At 53.3% G+C, this 20,669-nt stretch overlaps 1 pseudogene; it reads left to right on the top strand.

Moving 5' to 3' along the window:
• The first annotated feature begins 790 nt into the window (after window positions 1-790).
• On the top strand, window positions 791-11,232 carry LOC140429933 (serine/threonine-protein phosphatase 4 catalytic subunit-like; annotated as a pseudogene).
• The last annotated feature ends 9,437 nt before the right edge of the window (window positions 11,233-20,669 follow it).

Here is a 20,669-nt window from a genome sequence, read left to right as displayed (position 1 = left end):
CTGGGAGGCAGCCTGAGTGACTACCAGCTCGGCTGTAGAAGACGTCGGAGCAACAGTGCCGTAAGAAGATGACGGACTTTCTTCACGTGGCCATGGTGAGTCTGCCTCCTCTGAACCGCTGCTCCTCTTCATGCACTTTCACACCTCCACCTGGATCTCTCACCTAGTCATCTCCTGGGTTTCCAATACCTATCATGAGGACCCCTCCCCCCGCACTGCCCATGTTCTGCCCAGTAGCTAATCGGCTCCTCACAACCACACTCTCACTCAAGTCTGACACATGCAAGACTTCATTAGCATCTGAACTAGCAGGACTCCTGCCTACACTCTCCCCATCTGTCTCATTGCAGGATAAATTTGAGCACAATCGGCATGATCAGGCACAGCCTGCCAGAGTCATTCCTCAGCTCGGATGCCTCATGTCCTTAGTTGGCTGACGAGGAGCAGGTCCACACCTGTGCAGAACGCGAATTGTGGGCAGCAGACAAACACGTGAACCCTCATGACACCGGGTCATAGTTCAAACCTCACGTGAATAACTTTTCTCCCATCTGTTATCCCCCGTGATGGATTAATGCCTTCGCCCTTCCCTTGCTGGGCAATCAGTCAACAAGCCTGGGCCATCCTTGCACCCTCTGGGCACCACAGACCCAAGCAGCTCCCAGGGTTCAGAAACGAGTAAAGACAAGATGTCACATCTGTCACCCGCACCCTCCACAACACAATTGCTCCCACCTCGGTGGGATTAGGTAGTAGGCAGGCCTCTCAGTCACTTACTGGCGAGCACTTCATGCCAGATAATGCAAAGCAGGTGGAACCAGGTACATGCCAAGGAACTGGCACTCAGAGGGATGCGGAAGCCCAGGACTCAGCTGAGCCACAGGTCAATGACATGTCCCTGGGTCCGGTCATCCCAGAACTACTGGAACTGCAAAGGCAGAATTGTGAGCATCAGGAAGGGGTTGCAGCATCCCTCTTTGGACTGAAAGGCTGTCTGGAGGAGTCTCATCGGCTTCTGCCCAAGGAGATGATGCTGTCACACCAGCGCACTGAGGCCAACACTGCAAATGTGATGCCTGCAGTGGAGACCTTTAGCAGGACGTGTACTCCAAGGTGGTGGATGGTCGCTCCATGATTCATCTCACAGTCTCCATGGCTGAGGACATGAGCTCCATAGTGCAGGGGTTAACTGCATGGTGCAGGCACTAGCGGGCATCCACAGGTGTCAGCGCCAGAGGACGGCGGGGGTTCTAGATCTCACTCCTGTTACCTCTCTTGCTAGTGAAGGAGGCCATGGGCACCAATGCGCACAAAGGGAAAAGAATCGGCAGGAGTGCAGCCCAGTTCCTTCCACCAAGGAGACCCAGGGGTGTCCAGCCCATCTGACACCCTCTCCTTGTGAGCGGCACACTCCCAGCCCTGCACACTGAGGAAGGGAGCACTGCAACATCAATGCAGCCCGAAAGCAGGCTGGGACCTTCAAAGTCCAAGCCCCCTAGCAGACACTCATCAGGGTCATCTCAGGCAACAGGCACCTTAACCTCAGCTGTGGATCCTGGGGAAACACCTAGACCGAGTGGGAGGGTGAGGAAGAGTAAAAAACTAGAAGCACCTAGTGGGCATGGGTGAACCTAGGCACTAGTGGAGATATTAAACAGCACTTTGTTCACCACCAGATCCTCCACCCTGCCATTTCTTGGCGCAATGCTCCATGAACCCCCCGCGCACACTTGGCACTTCATTCCTGTGGAGTGTGAGAAAGGCAGCGCCATGTCTCTCCCAACTCCCACACTGGTAATGCAGTATGATCGTGCTGCTGCTAGCATGACCCCACCCCCCCCCCCTCGCCCCCCATTATGGGAGAGCTCTTCCCTCTCTAGTCCTGGTTGTGCCCAAATCAAGATGCTATGAAAGTGTCCCTAGCCTTTGCCGCATGCCTACTTGGCCATCACCCGAGGTCCTTTCTCCATTTCTTAACCTCACCGTCCTCCTCGACGTCCTCCTCATCCAAGAAGGTGTGGTGCTCCTCCATCTCCTCCTGGTCCCCTGCTGCAATGCTAAGTTGTTGAGAGTGCAACAGACCATAAGGAATCAGGACACCCTCTATTGGAGGGCTCTCCCCAACTGGTCCAGGCACTGGAACTGCATCTTGAGCAGGCCAATCGCCTGCTCGACCAGCACGCACACTGATGTATGATCGTCATTATAGCGAGTCTCAGCGGGCGTTTGTAGCCTCTGCACTGGCATCGGCAGCCACCTCCTGAGGGAGAACCCCTGTTCCCAAAGATACATCCCTCCAGATGCTGCTCCCTCAAAGACGGTTGGGATCAGCGAGCACCCCAAGATGTAGCTATCGTGGATGGTCGCCGGGAAATGAGCAAACATCTGCATGAAGCGCATGGGGAACTCAACAATTCGCCCTGTCATGACCTTGAATGGGGTGAGTGTTGAGAGACTTCACCATAACGCCTTGCATTGAGGTTCACGTTAGTGTGATCTCTCGAATGCCGATGTTAGAATGAGCTTGCAGTGCAATGCCTGGGGCCAACTCTTCCAAATGGTTAAGTGGCTCCAATCAGTGGCACACTCATGATTGCTGTGCTGACCTAATTGGCACAATGGACCCATCAAGAAAGTATCAGGGAGATGATAACTGGCTTCCTCTTGTGGCAGGCAAGGCACACCTGATTTGTGTGAAGACTGAAATTAACATGGCACCCTCATTGCCCCAGCTCACAAGGGCTGCAGACTAAATGATCCATCCATCCGTTGTAGCCTTCATCCCTGACAGTCAAACATCCATAAGCAATGGGCTTGACCTTCCTTTCAGCTTATTTCCTTTGTCCTCACACTGCTTCCTGAGTGTGAGGGTTCAAGTCTCACAGCAGTCATTCTCCCCCCATTGAGAGGGTCTTCAGATATCCTGAGGCAGCTGAGCACCCCTTTCCCGAGTACCCCACTCTGCCGTTGCAGCTTGGCTCGTCATGGGATCCCACCCAATAACCTCACAGTTGCCAACAGTGCTGGTCCTCTGTAATCACCTCCTCCTAACCACTTTCCAGTTCCCACTCTGGAAGGGCACTCTCTCAGCAATGATATTGACACAAGTCCAGCAAGGAGGATACGGGAACGGGGCTGAATGCCAACTACCAGGACCCTTTAAACCAAAAGCCGCTCTGACGTGAAGGGAGATTAAGGCATGCGAGAGACCCCTCCCCCGAGATGGCAAGACTGCACCTCACCCTCCTCCCAGCCCCGAGTTACCCTCTGGCACTAGCATCAAGAAGCTGATGGTGACCGGAGGCTCACTTCCCATACCCCATTCAATGAGGGAGCAAGTCCCGGAGTGAACACTGGCTAATTTATCCATTTATTAAAACAAGATTTCAGGGCTCCCGGAGCATCTGTCATGTTACTCCGCTGGAGAGGCGGGGTGAAAATCAAATTGTGATCTCCGCGTTTTCCAATTCACTCCTGATTTTGCGGCCATGTCACCAATCCTGTGCAAGGCTCACGGGGGTTCAAAAACCACCCCCATTAGTCACCTTGCCGTTGTGAACCAGTGGTTTGTTTCATGAGCCAACTGCAGCACACAATATGTGTTACGAATAGTTAAATTAACTATTAATTAATTCATAACTTGTTCTTGAGAACCTCATGTCAATTTAAAAAACAATTATTTTCAGCTATTTTAAGTATTTAATTCGAATTCCGTTTGAGTGCAGTTACTAATCTCTTAAAACTATCGCATCGTACTTCACGTCAGATAATGGATGCTCTTAACAGTAATTTACTTATAAATTTATGTACAACTTTCCTCAGAGGATTCAAATAATGTCAAGCAATTTGCCCTGTTGCAGCCAAATCTTACCGAGAAATATGGAAAACTTTCTCAAACTAATACTTGTTACTTACTGTAAGATGTGTTTTACCTGAGAAGCACTGTCATAGCAAAATAACTTATGACTAAGTCGTGAAGGCTAATGGGAAATAAGTGTAATTGAAATTAGATGTAGATTTTAGATGTCAAAATGTTAATATACTTGGGACTGTATTATGAATATTAAGTTGTTCATTATAATTTCTTGTCAAACAAGTTCCCGGGATCAACTGATAATGTGCCTGACATTGCGCAACAGAAAATATTTCAAATCTAAATTAGTTTTCTGGAAGTCGCAAAGCCACAAAATGTTAGCTCAAATAACATTGCAGATGACAGATAAATTTGCTTGATCTTTATATTATATGCTCAACAAAATACACAAAGCTTTTAAAGTACATGTCCATTTCACTGATTGCTTTGAACATTCTAATGGGCCTGCCGCATAACTGAAGTAATTTTAGTGCTGTCACACAAGGCACTTCAATTGAACAATAAAAAAATATATATAACTAAATGATTTGAAATTACGGAATGAAAACTAGTTAAAATGCTCACTCGTATTTCTTAAGTGTATGTTTTGTCGAGATAATATATGGGAAAGTACTTGAGGTAGAATTTTGCAGAAATTCTGGTGGCAGTGTTACTTCTATTGAACTTATAGCTATTATGGCACTTTAGACACTTTTGCCAGTATAGTGCTCCATTTCAATTTCCATCATGTTTATTTACGCTTTCAGCATAAATTTCCAGTTAAATGTTAGCTGAAAATGCAAATTTACATATAGAAATCATGGATTGATTAAACATGTTTGACTTACTTAAGATGTGGAGATGCTGGCGTTGGACTGGGGTGGCCACAATAAGAAGTCTTACAACACCAGGTTAAAGTCCAACAGGTTTGTTTCAAATCACTAGCTTTCAGAGCGCGACTCCTTCATCAGGTGAGTGACTTACTTAACAACAAGTAAATTCCCGACTTCCGGGTGCGGCGATGACCAGCTGAGTCGCACGTTTCGGCAGCTCCCGGTGAAACGGACTTTTGGGCTCTTGATAGGAGCCCGAACGGCAATTTTGACGGCTAAAAACACTGTGCGGTAAACCAGAAGGGAATCCCCCCTGGATACGGATGAAAAAAGGAGGAGAAAGTGGCCGGATTGCAGTGGATCCTTTAGAACAGCGGCAAGGAAGGCAAGCAAAAACCAAGATGGCGTCGGAAGGTGGCAGTTTAACATGGGGCCCTGAACAACAAGAGTTCTTGAAATGCTGCGTGGAAGAGCTCAAAAAGGAAATGAAGAAAGAGCTGTTGGCCCCGATACTACAGGCGATCGAAGGGCTAAAGGAGGAACAAAAGACCCAGGAGCGGGAGCTTCGGGTCGTGAAGGAAAAGGCAGCCGAGAATGAGGACGACATACAGGGCCTGGTGGTGAAGACGGAGATGCATGAGGCACATCAGAAACGATGTGTGGAAAGGTTGGAGGCACTGGAGAACAACGCAAGGACATTCTTGGTCTTCCTGAAGGTGCGGAGGGAGCGGACGTCAGGGCATATGTGAGCACGATGCTGCACTCGTTAATGGGAGCGGAGGCCCCAGCGGGTCCGTTGGAGGTGGAGGGAGCATACCGAGTGATGGCGCGAGGACCGAGAGCAGGAGAAATTCCCAGAGCCATAGTGGTGAGATTCCTCCTTTTTAAGGATAGAGAAATGGTCCTTAGATGGGCAAAGAAAACTCGGAGCAGTAAATGGGAGAACGCGGTGATCCGCGTTTATCAAGACTGGAGTGCGGAGGTGGCGAGAAGGAGGGCGAGCTTTAATCGGGCCAAGGCGGTGCTTCATAAAAAGGATAAAATTTGGAATGCTGCAACCGGCAAGACTGTGGGTCACATATCGAGGGAGGCACCACTACTTTGAGACGGCGGATGAAGCGTGGACTTTTATTGTGGAAGAAAAACTGGAATGAGCGGGTTATTAAAAAGAACGTTTGAACAAAGTGGTGGGGCGAATGTGGGGGGCGAAGAGGGGGGTTAAAAAGGGGGGAAAGAGGAGTTTTATGTACTAATCCTGCGATGTGGTAACTTTTCTCTCTTCCACAGGTGGTGATGGGGGGAGGAGGGGAGGTGGAGGAGATGGGGCCTTGGCCATTGGGGGCGGGGCCAAGGGAGAAGCGCGGGCTTGGTTCCCGCGCGATGATAATCATGGCGGGAATAGAGAAGCAGGAAGGAGGGGGCGTCGCACGGTGCGAGCCGAGGTCACGGGGGGAAGCCGAGGTCGGCCAGAGTTTGCTGACTTCTGGGAGCAACATGGGGGGAGTAATTACGCTAGCGGGGGATCTAGCGGGGGGGGGGGGGAGGGGGGAATTACTGGGTTGCTGCTGCTGGGGAGAGGGGGGAGCTGGTATGGGAGGGGATGGGCGGGGGGGCACCGCCTGGGGGAGATACAGCTGCGTGGGAACCGGGTGAGGAGCTGGAAAAAGGGGATGGCTAATCGACAAGGGGGGGGGGGGTAGGAAGCCCCCCAACCCGGCTGATCACGTGGAACGTGAGAGGGCTGAACGGGCCGATAAAGAGGGCACGGGTACTCGCACACCTTAAGAAACTTAAGGCAAATGTGGTTATGTTACAGGAAACGCACCTGAAACTGATAGACCAGGTTAGGCTACGCAAAGGATGGGTGGGGCAGGTGTTCCATTCGGGGCTAGATGCGAAAAACAGGGGGGTGGCTATATTAGTGGGGAAGCGGGTAATGTTCGAGGCAAAGACTATAGTGGCGGATAACAGGGGCAGATACGTGATGGTGAGTGGCAAACTACAGGGGGAGACGGTGGTTTTGGTAAACGTATATGCCCCGAACTGGGGTGATGCCAATTTTATGAGGCGGATGCTAGGACGCATTCCAGACCTAGAGATGGGAAAGCTGATAATGGGGGGAGATTTTAATACGGTGTTGGAACCAGGGCTGGATAGGTCGAAGTCCAGGACTGGAAGGAGGCCGGCAGCAGCCAAGGTACTTAAAGATTTTATGGAGCAGATGGGAGGTGTAGACCCGTGGAGATTTAGCAGACCAAGGAGTAAGGAGTTCTCGTTTTTCTCCTATGTCCATAAAGTCTACTCGCGAATAGACTTTTTTGTGCTGGGAAGGGCGTTGATCCCGAAGGTGAGGGGAACGGAGTATACGGCTATAGCCATTTCGGATCACGCTCCACACTGGGTAGACTTGGAGATAGGGGAGGAAACAGGAGGGCGCCCACCCTGGATAATGGACATGGGACTAATGGCAGATGAGGGGGTGTGTCTAAGGTGAGGGGGTGCATTGAAAAGTACTTGGAACTCAATGATAATGGGGAGGTCCAGGTGGGAGTGGTCTGGGAGGCGCTGAAGGCGGTGGTTAGAGGGGAGCTGATATCAATAAGGGCACATAAAGGGAAGCAGGAGAGTAAGGAACGGGAGCGGTTGCTGCAAGAACTTTTGAGGGTGGACAGACAATATGCGGAAGCACCGGAGGAGGGACTGTACAGGGAAAGGCAAAGGCTACATGTAGAATTTGACTTGCTGACTACGGGCACTGCAGAGGCACAATGGAGGAAGGCACAGGGTGTACAGTACGAATATGGGGAGAAGGCGAGCAGGTTGCTGGCACACCAATTGAGGAAAAGGGGAGCAGCGAGGGAAATAGGGGGAGTGAGGGATGAGGAAGGAGAGATGGAGCGGGGAGCGGAGAGAGTGAATGGAGTGTTCAAGACATTTTATAAAAAATTATATGAAGCTCAACCCCCGGATGGGAGGGAGAGAATGATGGGCTTTTTGGATCGGCTGGAATTTCCCAAGGTGGAAGAGCAGGAAAGGGTGGGACTGGGAGCACAGATCGAGGTAGAAGAAGTGGTGAAAGGAATTAGGAGCATGCAGGCGGGAAAGGCCCCGGGACCGGATGGATTCCCAGTTGAATTCTATAGAAAATATGTGGACTTGCTCGCCCCGGTATTGACGAGGACCTTTAATGAGGCAAAGGAAAGGGGACACCTGCCCCCGACTATGTCTGAAGCAACGATATCGCTTCTCTTAAAGAAGGAAAAGGACCGCTACAATGCGGGTCCTATAGACCTATTTCCCTCCTAAATGTAGATGCCAAGATCCTGGCCAAGGTAATGGCAATGAGAATAGAGAAATGTGTCCCGGGGGTGGTCCACGAGGACCAAACTGGGTTTGTGAAGGGGAGACAGCTGAACACGAATACACGGAGGCTGTTAGGGGTAATGATGATGCCCCCACCAGAGGGGGAAACGGAGATAGTAGTGGCGATGGATGCAGAGAAAGCATTTGATAGAGTGGAGTGGGATTATTTGTGGGAGGTGTTGAGGAGATTTGGTTTTGGAGAGGGGTATGTTAGATGGGTGCAGCTGTTGTATAGGGCCCCGATGGCGAGCGTGGTCACGAATGGACGGGGATCTGCATATTTTCGGCTCCATAGAGGGACAAGGCAGGGATGCCCTCTGTCCCCATTATTGTTTGCACTGGCGATTGAGCCCCTGGCGATAGCGTTGAGGGGTTCCAAGAAGTGGAGGGGAGTACTTAGAGGAGGAGAAGAACACCGGGTATCTTTGTATGCGGACGATTTGTTACTATATGTGGCAGACCCGGCGGAGGGGATGCCAGAAATAATGCAGATACTTGGGGAGTTTGGGGATTTTTCAGGGTATAAATTGAACATGGGGAAAAGTGAGTTGTTTGTGGTGCATCCAGGGGAGCAGAGTAGAGAAATAGAGGACCTACCGTTGAGGAAGGTAACAAGGGACTTTCGTTACCTGGGGATCCAGATAGCCAAGAATTGGGGCACATTGCATAGGTTAAATTTAACGCGGTTGGTGGAAAAAATGGAGGAGGATTTCAAGAGATGGGATATGGTATCCCTGTCACTGGCAGGGAGGGTGCAGGCGGTTAAGATGGTGGTCCTCCCGAGATTCCTCTTTGTGTTTCAGTGCCTCCCGGTGGTGATCACGAAGGCTTTTTAAAAAAGGATTGAAAAGAGCATCATGGGTTTTGTGTGGGCCGGGAAGACCCCGAGAGTGAGGAAGGGATTCTTACAGCGTAGCAGGGATAGGGGGGGGCTGGCACTACCGAGCCTAAGTGAGTATTATTGGGCCGCTAATATTTCAATGGTGAGTAAGTGGATGGGAGAAGAGGAGGGAGCGGCGTGGAAGAGATTAGAGAGGGCGTCCTGTAGGGGGACTAGCCTACAGGCTATGGTGACAGCCCCATTGCCGTTCTCACCGAGGAACTACACCACAAGCCCAGTGGTGGTGGCTACACTGAAGATTTGGGGACAGTGGAGACGGCATAGGGGAAAGACTGGAGCCTTGGGGGGGTCCCCGATAAGAAACAACCAGAGGTTTGCCCCGGGGGGAATGGATGGGGGATATGGAATGTGGCAAAGAGCAGGAATAACGCAACTGAAAGATCTGTTTGTGGATTGGAAGTTTGCGAGTCTGGGAGCGCTGACCGAGAAATATGGGTTGCCCCAAGGGAATGCATTCAGGTATATGCAACTGAGGGCTTTTGCGAGGCAACAGGTGAGGGAATTCCCGCAGCTCCCGACACAAGAGGTGCAGGACAGAGTGATCTCAAAGACATGGGTGGGGGATGGTAAGGTGTCAGATATATACAGGGAAATGAGGGACGAAGGGGAGACTATGGTAGATGAACTAAAAGGGAAATGGGAAGAAGAGCTGGGGGAGGAGATCGAGGAGGGGCTGTGGGCAGATGCCCTAAGCAGGGTAAACTCGTCGTCCTCGTGTGCCAGGCTAAGCCTGATTCAGTTTAAGGTATTACACAGGGCGCATATGACTGGAGCACGGCTCAGTAAATTTTTTGGGGTGGAGGATAGGTGTGCGAGGTGCTCGAGAAGCCCAGCGAATCATACCCATATGTTTTGGTCATGCCCGGCACTACAGGGGTTTTGGATGGGGGTGACAAAGGTGCTTTCAAAAGTAGTGGGGGTCCGGGTCGAACCAAGCTGGGGGTTGGCTATATTTGGGGTTGCACAAGAGCCGGGAGTGCAGGAGGCGAGAGAGGCCGATGTTTTGGCCTTTGCGTCCCTAGTAGCCCGGCGCAGTATATTGCTAATGTGGAAAGAAGCCAAGACCCCGGGGGTGGAGACCTGGATAAATGACATGGCAGGGTTTATAAAGCTAGAGCGGATTAAGTTCGTTCTAAGGGGGTCGGCTCAAGGGTTCACCAGGCGGTGGCAACCGTTCGTCGAATACCTCGCAGAAAGATAGATGGAATGGAAAAAAGAAGGCAGCGGCAGCAGCCCAGGATCGGGGGGGGGGGGGGGGGGGATGGGGGGGGGAGGGGGGGGTGGAGGAGGAACCAGAAGGACTCTCAGGGTTGTTAATATATACAGTATAATATGTATAGGTCGTTGCTACAGATAATTATATATTGGACTGTTAAATTATATTTTTGGAGAGTGTTACTTGTGATAAGGCAGTTGCCAATTAGGGTTAGTTTTCATTTTTGTTGTTTATTATTTATTCATTTTCTGTTTATAAAATAGGTCATTGTTATTTGTGTTGTTATAATATTGTGTAAAGGATGCACAATGTACTGTGTTGGTTGACCAAAAATTTTCAATAAAATATTTTATTTAAAAAAAAACAAGTAAATTCCCCGGTCACCGTGTGTGGGGGCATCCATGGACAATTCTATGATCTTAAAAAACTCTTTAAAGTTGGAGGAGGTATTCCTGAAACCAACTACTTGGTTGATGGGAGATTGTGTTGACCGAGGCTTCTACAGTGTTGAGACATTCTTGTTGCTATTGACACTGAAGGTCCGCTATCAAGACAGAATCACAATAATCAGAGGGAATCACGAAAGCAGGTAGATTACTCAGGTTTATCGTTTCTATGATGAGTGCCTGCACACATATGGATCGATAACGGTGTGGAGGTACTGTACAGAGATCTTTGACTATCTCAGCCTCTCTGCTGTCGTGGATGGGAAGATCTTCTATGTTCATGGTGGCCTCTCTCCATCAATCCAGACCCTGGACCAGATCAGAACAAGAGGCAGGAAACAGGAAGTATCCCATGATGGCCCAATGTGTGATATCCTATGGTCTGACCCAGAAGATACCACTGGTTGGGGCATTAGCCCTCGTGGAACTGGCTACCTCATTGGCAGTGATGTTGTTGCCCACTTCAATGCTGCCAATAGCATAGACCTGATTTGCCATGCCACCAGCTGGTGATGCAGAGATACAACTGGCACTTCAATGAAACCGTTCTAACTGTGTGGTCAGCACCCAACTACTGTTACAGTTGCTGTTCAGGTCTCCAGGTGAATTGGACATTCTGAATTCTCCCTCAGTGTACCCGAACAGGCACTGGAGTGTGGCGACTAGGGGATTTTCACAGTGACTTCATTGCAGTGTTAATGCAAGCCCACTTGTGACACTAATAAAGATTATTATTATTACTGTGTCTTTTTGAAAAAGCTATCCAACTAGTTCCATTGCCCAGCTCTTTCCTATATACCTGCAACATTTTCCCCTCGAAATACACATCCAATTGCTTATTCAGAATTATGGCTGAATTCATGAATTATGAATGCATTCTAGACCACAATCATGCTCACTGTGTAAATATCTTGTCCCTCAAGGTGGGTTTTCTTTTGCCAATTACCTGAAATCTATATTCTTTGATTATTGGTCCTTCTGTTACCAGAAACACCCTTTCAACACTCTTCATAATTTTGAACAATTCTGTCAATTTTCCCTTTAATGTACTCTGCCTCACGTTGAATGATTCCAGCTTCTTACAGAGAAACATGGAAGATAGGAGCAGGAGGAAGCCATTCGGCCTTTGAAGCCTGCACCACCATTCGTCACAGTCGTGTCTGATCGTCTAACTCAATGGCCTAATCCTGCTTTCTCCCGGTAACCCTTGATCCCATTCGCCTCAAGTGCCATATCTAGCCACTTCTTGAATGTATTCAATGTCTTAGCCTCAACTACTTCCTGTGGTAATGAATTCCACAGGCTCATCACTCTTTGGGTGAAGAAGTGTCTCCTCATCTCTGTCCGAACTGGTCTACACCGAATCCTCAGACTGTGACCCCTGGTTCTCGACACACCCATCATTGGAAACATCCTCCTACATCCACCCGATCTAGTCCTGTTAGAATTTTATCCGCCTCTATGAGATCCCCCTCATTCGTCTGAACTCCAGCGAGAACAATCCTAACCTAGTCAATCACTCTCCATACATCAGTCCCGCCATCCCCAGAATCAGCCTCCTAAACCTTCGCTGCACAGCCTCGGGAGCAAGAATATCCTCCCTCAGAAAAGGAGACCAAAACCGCAAACAATATTCAGGTGTGGCCTCACCAAGGCCCTGTATAATTGCAACAACACAAACCTGTCCTGTACTCGAAACCTCTTGCAATAAAAGCAAACATACAATTTGCCTTCTTGACTGCTGCTGCACATGCATGCTTACCTTCAGCAATTGGTGCACAAGGACACCCAGGTCCCACTACACACTCCCCTCTCCTAATTTACTGCCATTCAGGTAGTAATCTGCCTTCTTGTTTTTGCTTCCAAAGTTAATAAGCTCACATTTATCCAAATTATACTGCATCTTTCATTGATTTGCACACTCAGCCAACCTGTCCAGATCATGCTGAAGGATCTCTGCATCCTCAACACAATTCACCTTCCCACCCAACTTGGTATCATCTGCATACTTTGATACTTTGAGATGGTACATTTTGTTCCCTCTTCCAAATCATTAATATAAATTGTGAATAGCTGGGGTCCCAGCGCCGATCCCTGTGGCACCCCACTAGTTACTGCCTGCCAATTTGAAAAGGACACGTTAATTCCTAATCTTTATTTCCTTTCTCCCAACAAGTTTTCTATCCATCTCAATACACTTCCCCCAATTCCCTGCGCTTTAATCTTGCACAATAATCTCTTATGCAGGACTTTGTCAAACACTTTCTGAAAGTCCAAATATACCACATTGACTGGCTCCCCCTTGTCAACTCTACCAGTTACATCTTCAAAGAATTCTAACAGGTTTGTTAAGCATGATTTCCCCTTCATAAATCCATGCTGACTCTGTCAGATCCTACCACTGCTTTCTAAATGTTCCGCTATAAAGTCCTTGATAACGGATTCAACATTATTCCCCACTACCAACGTTAGGCTTACTGGTCTATAATTCCCTGTTTTCTCTCTATCTCCCTTTTTAAATATTGGAGTGACATAAGCTATCTCCAATTGAGTCCTGAATTCTGAACCCCTAATAAATATCAGAAAACAGATTATATGGTCGTGATCACATTTTTGTTTTTGCCACATATTCTATCTTACAACACTATTAAGTGACTACATTTCAAAATATTTCATTGGTTGCAACGTGGTTTAAGATGTTTGTTGGTCATGAAATCGTTTTCTGAATGCAAGTCGTTTTTTTCTTTTTTAAGTCCCATGATGTTCTCCATTATCTTATTTTTATTTTAAATACATTAAGTCCCTCCCCTTGCCTTATTTTTAGGTTTACTTACATTGTTGCAATGTTGTCTTCTTCCTTGACAGTAAAATTGTCATTTAACATATTTGCTATTATGCTTTAATCCTACCTGCCTCTGTTTTTAATGGGCCGATATGTCCAAATACCATTATCTTTCTCTTACTATGTTTATAAAATTGTTACTCTTATTGTCACACCCTGCAGATAATCATGTTCGGTCACCAACCAGCGATGTTGGCCGCCATTGCGGCGGAGGCCTCCTTACATACTGCCCTGTGGCAGCGTGGGCGAGGACAGCTCAGAGAGGAGGTGGAGGCTGCAACAGAGGAGCGGCAGCAGAGGGGCAGGTGCCAGCCGCTCAGGCTGGAGGTCTAGCCGCCCGACAGGACGAGGAGGAGGAGGAGGTGGTGCCAAGGAGGCACCGGATGAGGGGACGCATATACCATGACTGCATGTCCTTTGAGGAATTCCCGGACCGGGCCTGCAGGAGGAAAATGCAGATTAGCAGGGAGACTGTCTGACACATCTGCCACATGATGGCATACCGCTCCCGGTGGCTGTGAAGGTGACGGTGGCCCTCAACGTTTATGCGACGGAATCTTTCCAGTCGCCGAGTGGGGACCTATCCGGCATCTCACAGACATCGGCGCACAGGTGCATCTGTGCCGTTATGGATGCACTGTAGGCCCTTGCAGACAGGTACATGCAGTACACTGTGGTCCGCACCCAGCAGGATGCCCGAGCAGTAGGCTTCGCCGCCATCCCCGGGATGCCCCGGGTCCAGGGAGTAATCGATGGGGTGCATGTCACCCTACAGCCACCGGTGGATAACAGGCCGCTGTTCACAAAGAGGAAGGGGTACCACTCCATGAACGTTCAGGTGGTCTGTGACCACCAGATGAGGATCCTGCACGTCTGCGCCCAATTCCCGGGCAGTATGCATGACTCGTTCATGTTGACACAATCGGTAATCCCCGACATGTTCGAGGCAGCCCCCCCCCCCCCCCCCCCCCCCCCCCCCCCCCGCCGGCTGTGGGGCTGGTTGCTGGGCGACAGGGGTTACCCGTTGCAGTCATGGCTGATGACACCTATCCAGAGGCCACAAAGCGACAAAGAGAACAACTACAATGATGCCCATCGTGCGACCAGGGGTGTGGTGGAATGGTTCTTCGGGTGTTGAGGATGCGCTTCAGGTACCTGGACTGCTCTAGAGAGCCCCGTCAGTACAGGGCTAGGAGGGTCAGATGCATCATTGTAGTATGCTGCGTCCTCCACAATATAGCCCAGCATAGGAGCAATGTGCTGGAGGAGGATGAGGAGCAAGAGCATGCCTCGCGGACGAGGAGGAGAATGGGGAGGGGGACAATGGGCGGGACATGGGGGCTGGCCAGGCACGGGAGGCCGCACTACCCCATCGTCAGGGCCAGCGAGCACGGGACCCATTAGCAGGCACACGTTTCACCAACTAGGGGGAGGGGGGATTGCTGGGCAGGGGCAGGGACACCACAGTAGCATACCCTCACCTCCCACACCACCGAACACCCTCACCTCCCACACCACCGAACACCCTCACCCCCCACACCACCGAACACCCTCACCTCCCACACCACCGAACACCCTCACCTCCCACACCACCGAACACCCTCACCTCCCACACCACCGAACACCCTCACCTCCCACACCACCGAACACCCTCACCTCCCACACCACCGAACACCCACACCTCCCACACCACCGAACACCCTCACCTCTCACACCACCGAACATCCTCACCTCCCACACCACCGAACACCCTCACCTCTCACACCACCGAACACCCTCACCTCTCACACCTCCGAACACCCTCACCCCCACACCACCTCTCACCCTCACCCCCCACACCACCAAACACCCTCACCCCCCACACCACCGAACACCCTCACCTCTCACACCACCGAACACCCTCACCTCCCACACCACCGAACATCCTCACCTCCCACACCACCGAACACCCTCACCCCCCACACCACCAAACCCCCTCAGCTCCCGCACCACCGAACACCCTCACCTCTCACACCACCGAACACCCTCACCTCCCACACCACCGAACACCCTCACCTCTCACACCACCGAACACCCTCACCTCCCACACCACCGAACACCCTCACCTCTCACACCACCGAACACCCTCACCCCCCACACCACCGAACACCCTCACCCCCCAAATCACCGAACACCCTCACCTCTCACACCACCAAACACCCTCACCTCCCACACCACCGAACACCCTCACCCCCCACACCACCGAACACCCTCACCTCCCACACCACCGAACACCCTCACCCCCCACACCACCGAACATCCACACCTCCCACACCACCGAACACCCTCACCTCCCACACCACCGAACACCCTCATCTCCCACACCACCGAACACCCTCACCCCCCACACCACCGAACACCCTCACCCCCCACACCACCGAACACCCACACCTCCCACACCACCGAACACCCTCACCTCCCAGACCACCGAACACCCTCACCTCCCACACCACCGAACACCCACACCTCCCACACCACCGAACACCCTCACCTCTCACACCACCGAACACCCTCACCTCCCACACCACCGAACACCCTCACCCCCCACACCACCGAACACCCTCACCTCCCACACCACCGAACACCCTCACCTCCCACACCACCGAACACCCTCACCTCCCACACCACCGAACACCCTCACCTCCCACACCACCGAACACCCTCACCTCCCACACCACCGAACACCCTCACCTCCCACACCACCAAACACCCTCACCCCCCACACCACCGAACACCCTCACCTCCCACACCACCGAACACCCTCACCTCCCACACCACCGAACACCCTCACCTCCCACACCACCGAACACCCACACCTCCCACACCACCGAACTCCCTCACCACTCACACCACCGAACATCCTCACCTCCCACACCACCGAACACCCTCACCTCTCACACCACCGAACACCCTCACCTCTCACACCACCGAACACCCTCACCCCCACACCACCGAACACCCTCACCCCCCACACCACCAAACACCCTCACCTCTCACACCACCGAACACCCTCACCTCCCACACCACCGAACACCCTCACCTCTCACACCACCGAACACCCTCACCCCCCTCACCACCGAACACCCTCACCTCCCACACCACCGAACACCCTCACCTCCCACACCGCCGAACACCCTCACCTCCCACACCACCGAACACCCTCACCTCCCACACCACCGAACACCTTCACCTCCCACACCACCGAACACCCTCACCTCCCACACCACCGAACTCCCTCACCTCCCACACCACCGAACACCCTCACCTCCCACACCACTGAACACCCTCACCTCTCACACCACCGAACACCCTCACCTCTCACACCACCGAACACCCTCACCTCCCACACCACCGAACACCCTCACCTCCCACACCACCAAACACCCTCACCCCCCACACCACCGAACACCCTCACCTCCCACACCACCGAGCACCCTCACCTCCCACACCACCGAACACCCTCACCTCCCACACCACCGAACACCCACACCTCCCACACCACCGAACACCCTCAACTCTCACACCACCGAACATCCTCACCTCCCACACCACCGAACACCCTCACCTCTCACACCACCGAACACCCTCACCTCTCACACCACCGAACACCCTCACCCCCACACCACCGAACACCCTCACCCCCCACACCACCAAACACCCTCACCTCCCACACCACCGAACACCCTCACCTCTCACACCACCGAACACCCTCACCCCCCACACCACCGAACACCCTCACCCCCCATATCACCGAACACCCTCACCTCTCACACCACCAAACACCCTCACCTCCCACACCACCGAACACCCTCACCCCCCACACCACCGAACACCCTCACCTCCCACACCACCGAACACCCTCACCTCTCACACCACCGAACACCCTCACCTCCCACACCACCGAACACCCTCACCCCCCACACCACCGAACACCCTCACCTCCCACACCACCGAACACCCTCACCTCCCACACCACTGAACACCCTCACCTCCCACACCACCGAACACCCTCACCTCCCACACCACCAAACACCCTCACCTCCCACACCACCGAACACCCTCACCTCCCACACCACCGAACACCCACACCTCCCACACCACCGAACACCCTCACCACTCACACCACCGAACATCCTCACCTCCCACACCACCGAACACCCTCACCTCTCACACCACCGAACACCCTCACCTCTCACACCACCGAACACCCTCACCCCCACACCACCGAACACCCTCACCCCCCCACACCACCAAACCCCCTCAGCTCCCACACCACCGAACACCCTCACCTCTCACACCATCGAACACCCTCACCTCCCACACCACCGAACACCCTCACCTCTCACACCACCCTCACCCCCCACACCACCGAACACCCTCACCTCCCACACCACCGAACACCCTCACCCCCCACACCACCGAACACCCTCACCCCCCACACCACCGAACACCCTCACCTCTCACCCTCACCTCCCACACCACCTCTCACCCTCACCCCGCACACCACCTCTCACCCTCACCTCTCACACCACCGAACACCCTCACCTCCCACACCACCGAACACCCTCACCTCCCACACCACCGAACACCCTCACCTCCCACACCACCGAACTCCCTCACCTCCCACACCACCGAACTCCCTCACCTCCCACACCACCGAACACCCTCACCTCCCACTCCACCGAACACCCTCACCTCTCACACCACCGAACACCCTCACCTCCCACACCACCGAACACCCTCACCTCTCACACCACCGAACACCCTCACCCCCCACACCACCGAACACCCTCACCCCCCACATCACCGAACACCCTCACCTCTCACACCACCAAACACCCTCACCTCCCACACCACCGAACCCCCTCAGCTCCCACACCACCGAACACCCTCACCTCTCACACCACCGAACACCCTCACCTCTCACACCACCGAACACCCTCACCTCCCACTCCACCGAACACCCTCACCTCTCACACCACCGAACACCCTCACCTCCCACACCACCGAACACCCTCACCTCCCACACCACCGAACACCCTCACCCCCCACACCACCGAACACCCTCACCCCCCACATCACCGAACACCCTCACCTCTCACACCACCAAACACCCTCACCTCCCACACCACCGAACACCCTCACCCCCCACACCACCGAACACCCTCACCTCCCACACCACCGAACACCCTCACCTCTCACACCACCGAACACCCTCACCTCCCACACCACCGAACACCCTCACCCCCCACACCACCGAACACCCTCACCTCCCACACCACCGAACACCCTCACCTCCCACACCACCGAACACCCTCACCTCCCACACCACCGAACACCCTCACCTCCCACACCACCAAACACCCTCACCTCCCACACCACCGAACACCCTCACCTCCCACACCACCGAACACCCACACCTCCCACACCACCGAACACCCTCACCACTCACACCACCGAACATCCTCACCTCCCACACCACCGAACACCCTCACCTCTCACACCACCGAACACCCTCACCTCTCACACCACCGAACACCCTCACCCCCACACCACCGAACACCCTCACCCCCCCACACCACCAAACCCCCTCAGCTCCCACACCACCGAACACCCTCACCTCTCACACCATCGAACACCCTCACCTCCCACACCACCGAACACCCTCACCTCTCACACCACCCTCACCCCCCACACCACCGAACACCCTCACCTCCCACACCACCGAACACCCTCACCCCCCACACCACCGAACACCCTCACCCCCCACACCACCGAACACCCTCACCTCTCACCCTCACCTCCCACACCACCTCTCACCCTCACCCCGCACACCACCTCTCACCCTCACCTCTCACACCACCGAACACCCTCACCTCCCACACCACCGAACACCCTCACCTCCCACACCACCGAACACCCTCACCTCCCACACCACCGAACTCCCTCACCTCCCACACCACCGAACTCCCTCACCTCCCACACCACCGAACACCCTCACCTCCCACACCACCCAACACCCTCACCTCCCACACCACCGAACACCCTCACCCCCCACACCACCGAACACCCTCACCCCCACACCACCTCTCACCCTCACCTCCCACACCACCGAACACCCTCACCTCTCACCCTCACCTCCCACACCACCTCTCACCCTCACCCCCCACACCACCTCTCACCCTCACCTCTCACACCACCAACCACCCTCACATCCCACATCACCAGACCACCTGCATGCACCCCCCCCCGTTATATAAACCTGCGGCACTATGAGCTGGGGGCACTAAGTTGCCAGTGACAGCGGGTCTGGTCCATGGGATGGAGGATGATGACAGCCCACTCTGCGATGAGCTCCGTGCTCCACATCGTTAAAACATGTCTGATTCATGCCCAGAGTAGCACCTTCCCCTGGGTGATCCCTGCATGCGAGCTGGACAGTCCATCATAAGGTCCTGTCGAATCGCTGGGGACGGGGTGATGGGGCCGGTTGGGGGAGGGGGGGGCTGCACGGTCCACCCAGTGGACCTCACTCGTTCACCGCCCCTCACTTCCTGTGGCCATCACTGACCGCCCCACCCCCACACCCATCAGACAGAGCACAGAGGCAGGTTCCAATCATGTTAATCATGTTATTCTGAAAAATAATATACAGTCTGTACCCTAGCCCCTATAACTAAACTGTACCCTGCACCTGTGCCAACTTAACTGGTGTCTAACTTCCTGGCCTTATGGGCCCTACCGCTATGCCTCTGTGTTCCCCAGACGGTACAGTAGGAGTGGAGGCGGCCCGCTGTGACTCCTGCCCTGCGATGAGGGCCCCCGTTGTCGCACGTCTCCTGGGGTGGCCCGGCCTAGATGGACCCGGCCGCTGTTCGGGAATCACGGGTGGCATAGTGCCGCACTGTTCTGCCCGCTGTCCAGCAGATGCACCAGGGACAGGAGGGAGGGAGTCTGAGGCGCTGTGGTGTTCCGGGACCTCCCCTGCAAGAGCCGGCACGGGCCTAGGCACCTCCTCCTCCCTCGGGCCTGATGGTCCATGGGCTTGTCAATGGGACGGGGGTGCGAAGAGAGCCAACCCACCAGGCCCCCCCCCCCGACACCTGGTGCTGCCAGTCTTGGAGGCCCACTCTGGTATCGAACAGGGTCTGCAAGTTAGCGGCCATGGAGCACAGG

This window comes from Scyliorhinus torazame, chromosome 9 (assembly GCF_047496885.1).
Source record: "Scyliorhinus torazame isolate Kashiwa2021f chromosome 9, sScyTor2.1, whole genome shotgun sequence".
Lineage (NCBI taxonomy): Eukaryota > Metazoa > Chordata > Chondrichthyes > Carcharhiniformes > Scyliorhinidae > Scyliorhinus > Scyliorhinus torazame.
Note: the sequence above shows the minus strand (reverse complement) of the source record. Positions and strands in the feature narration are given on the sequence as shown.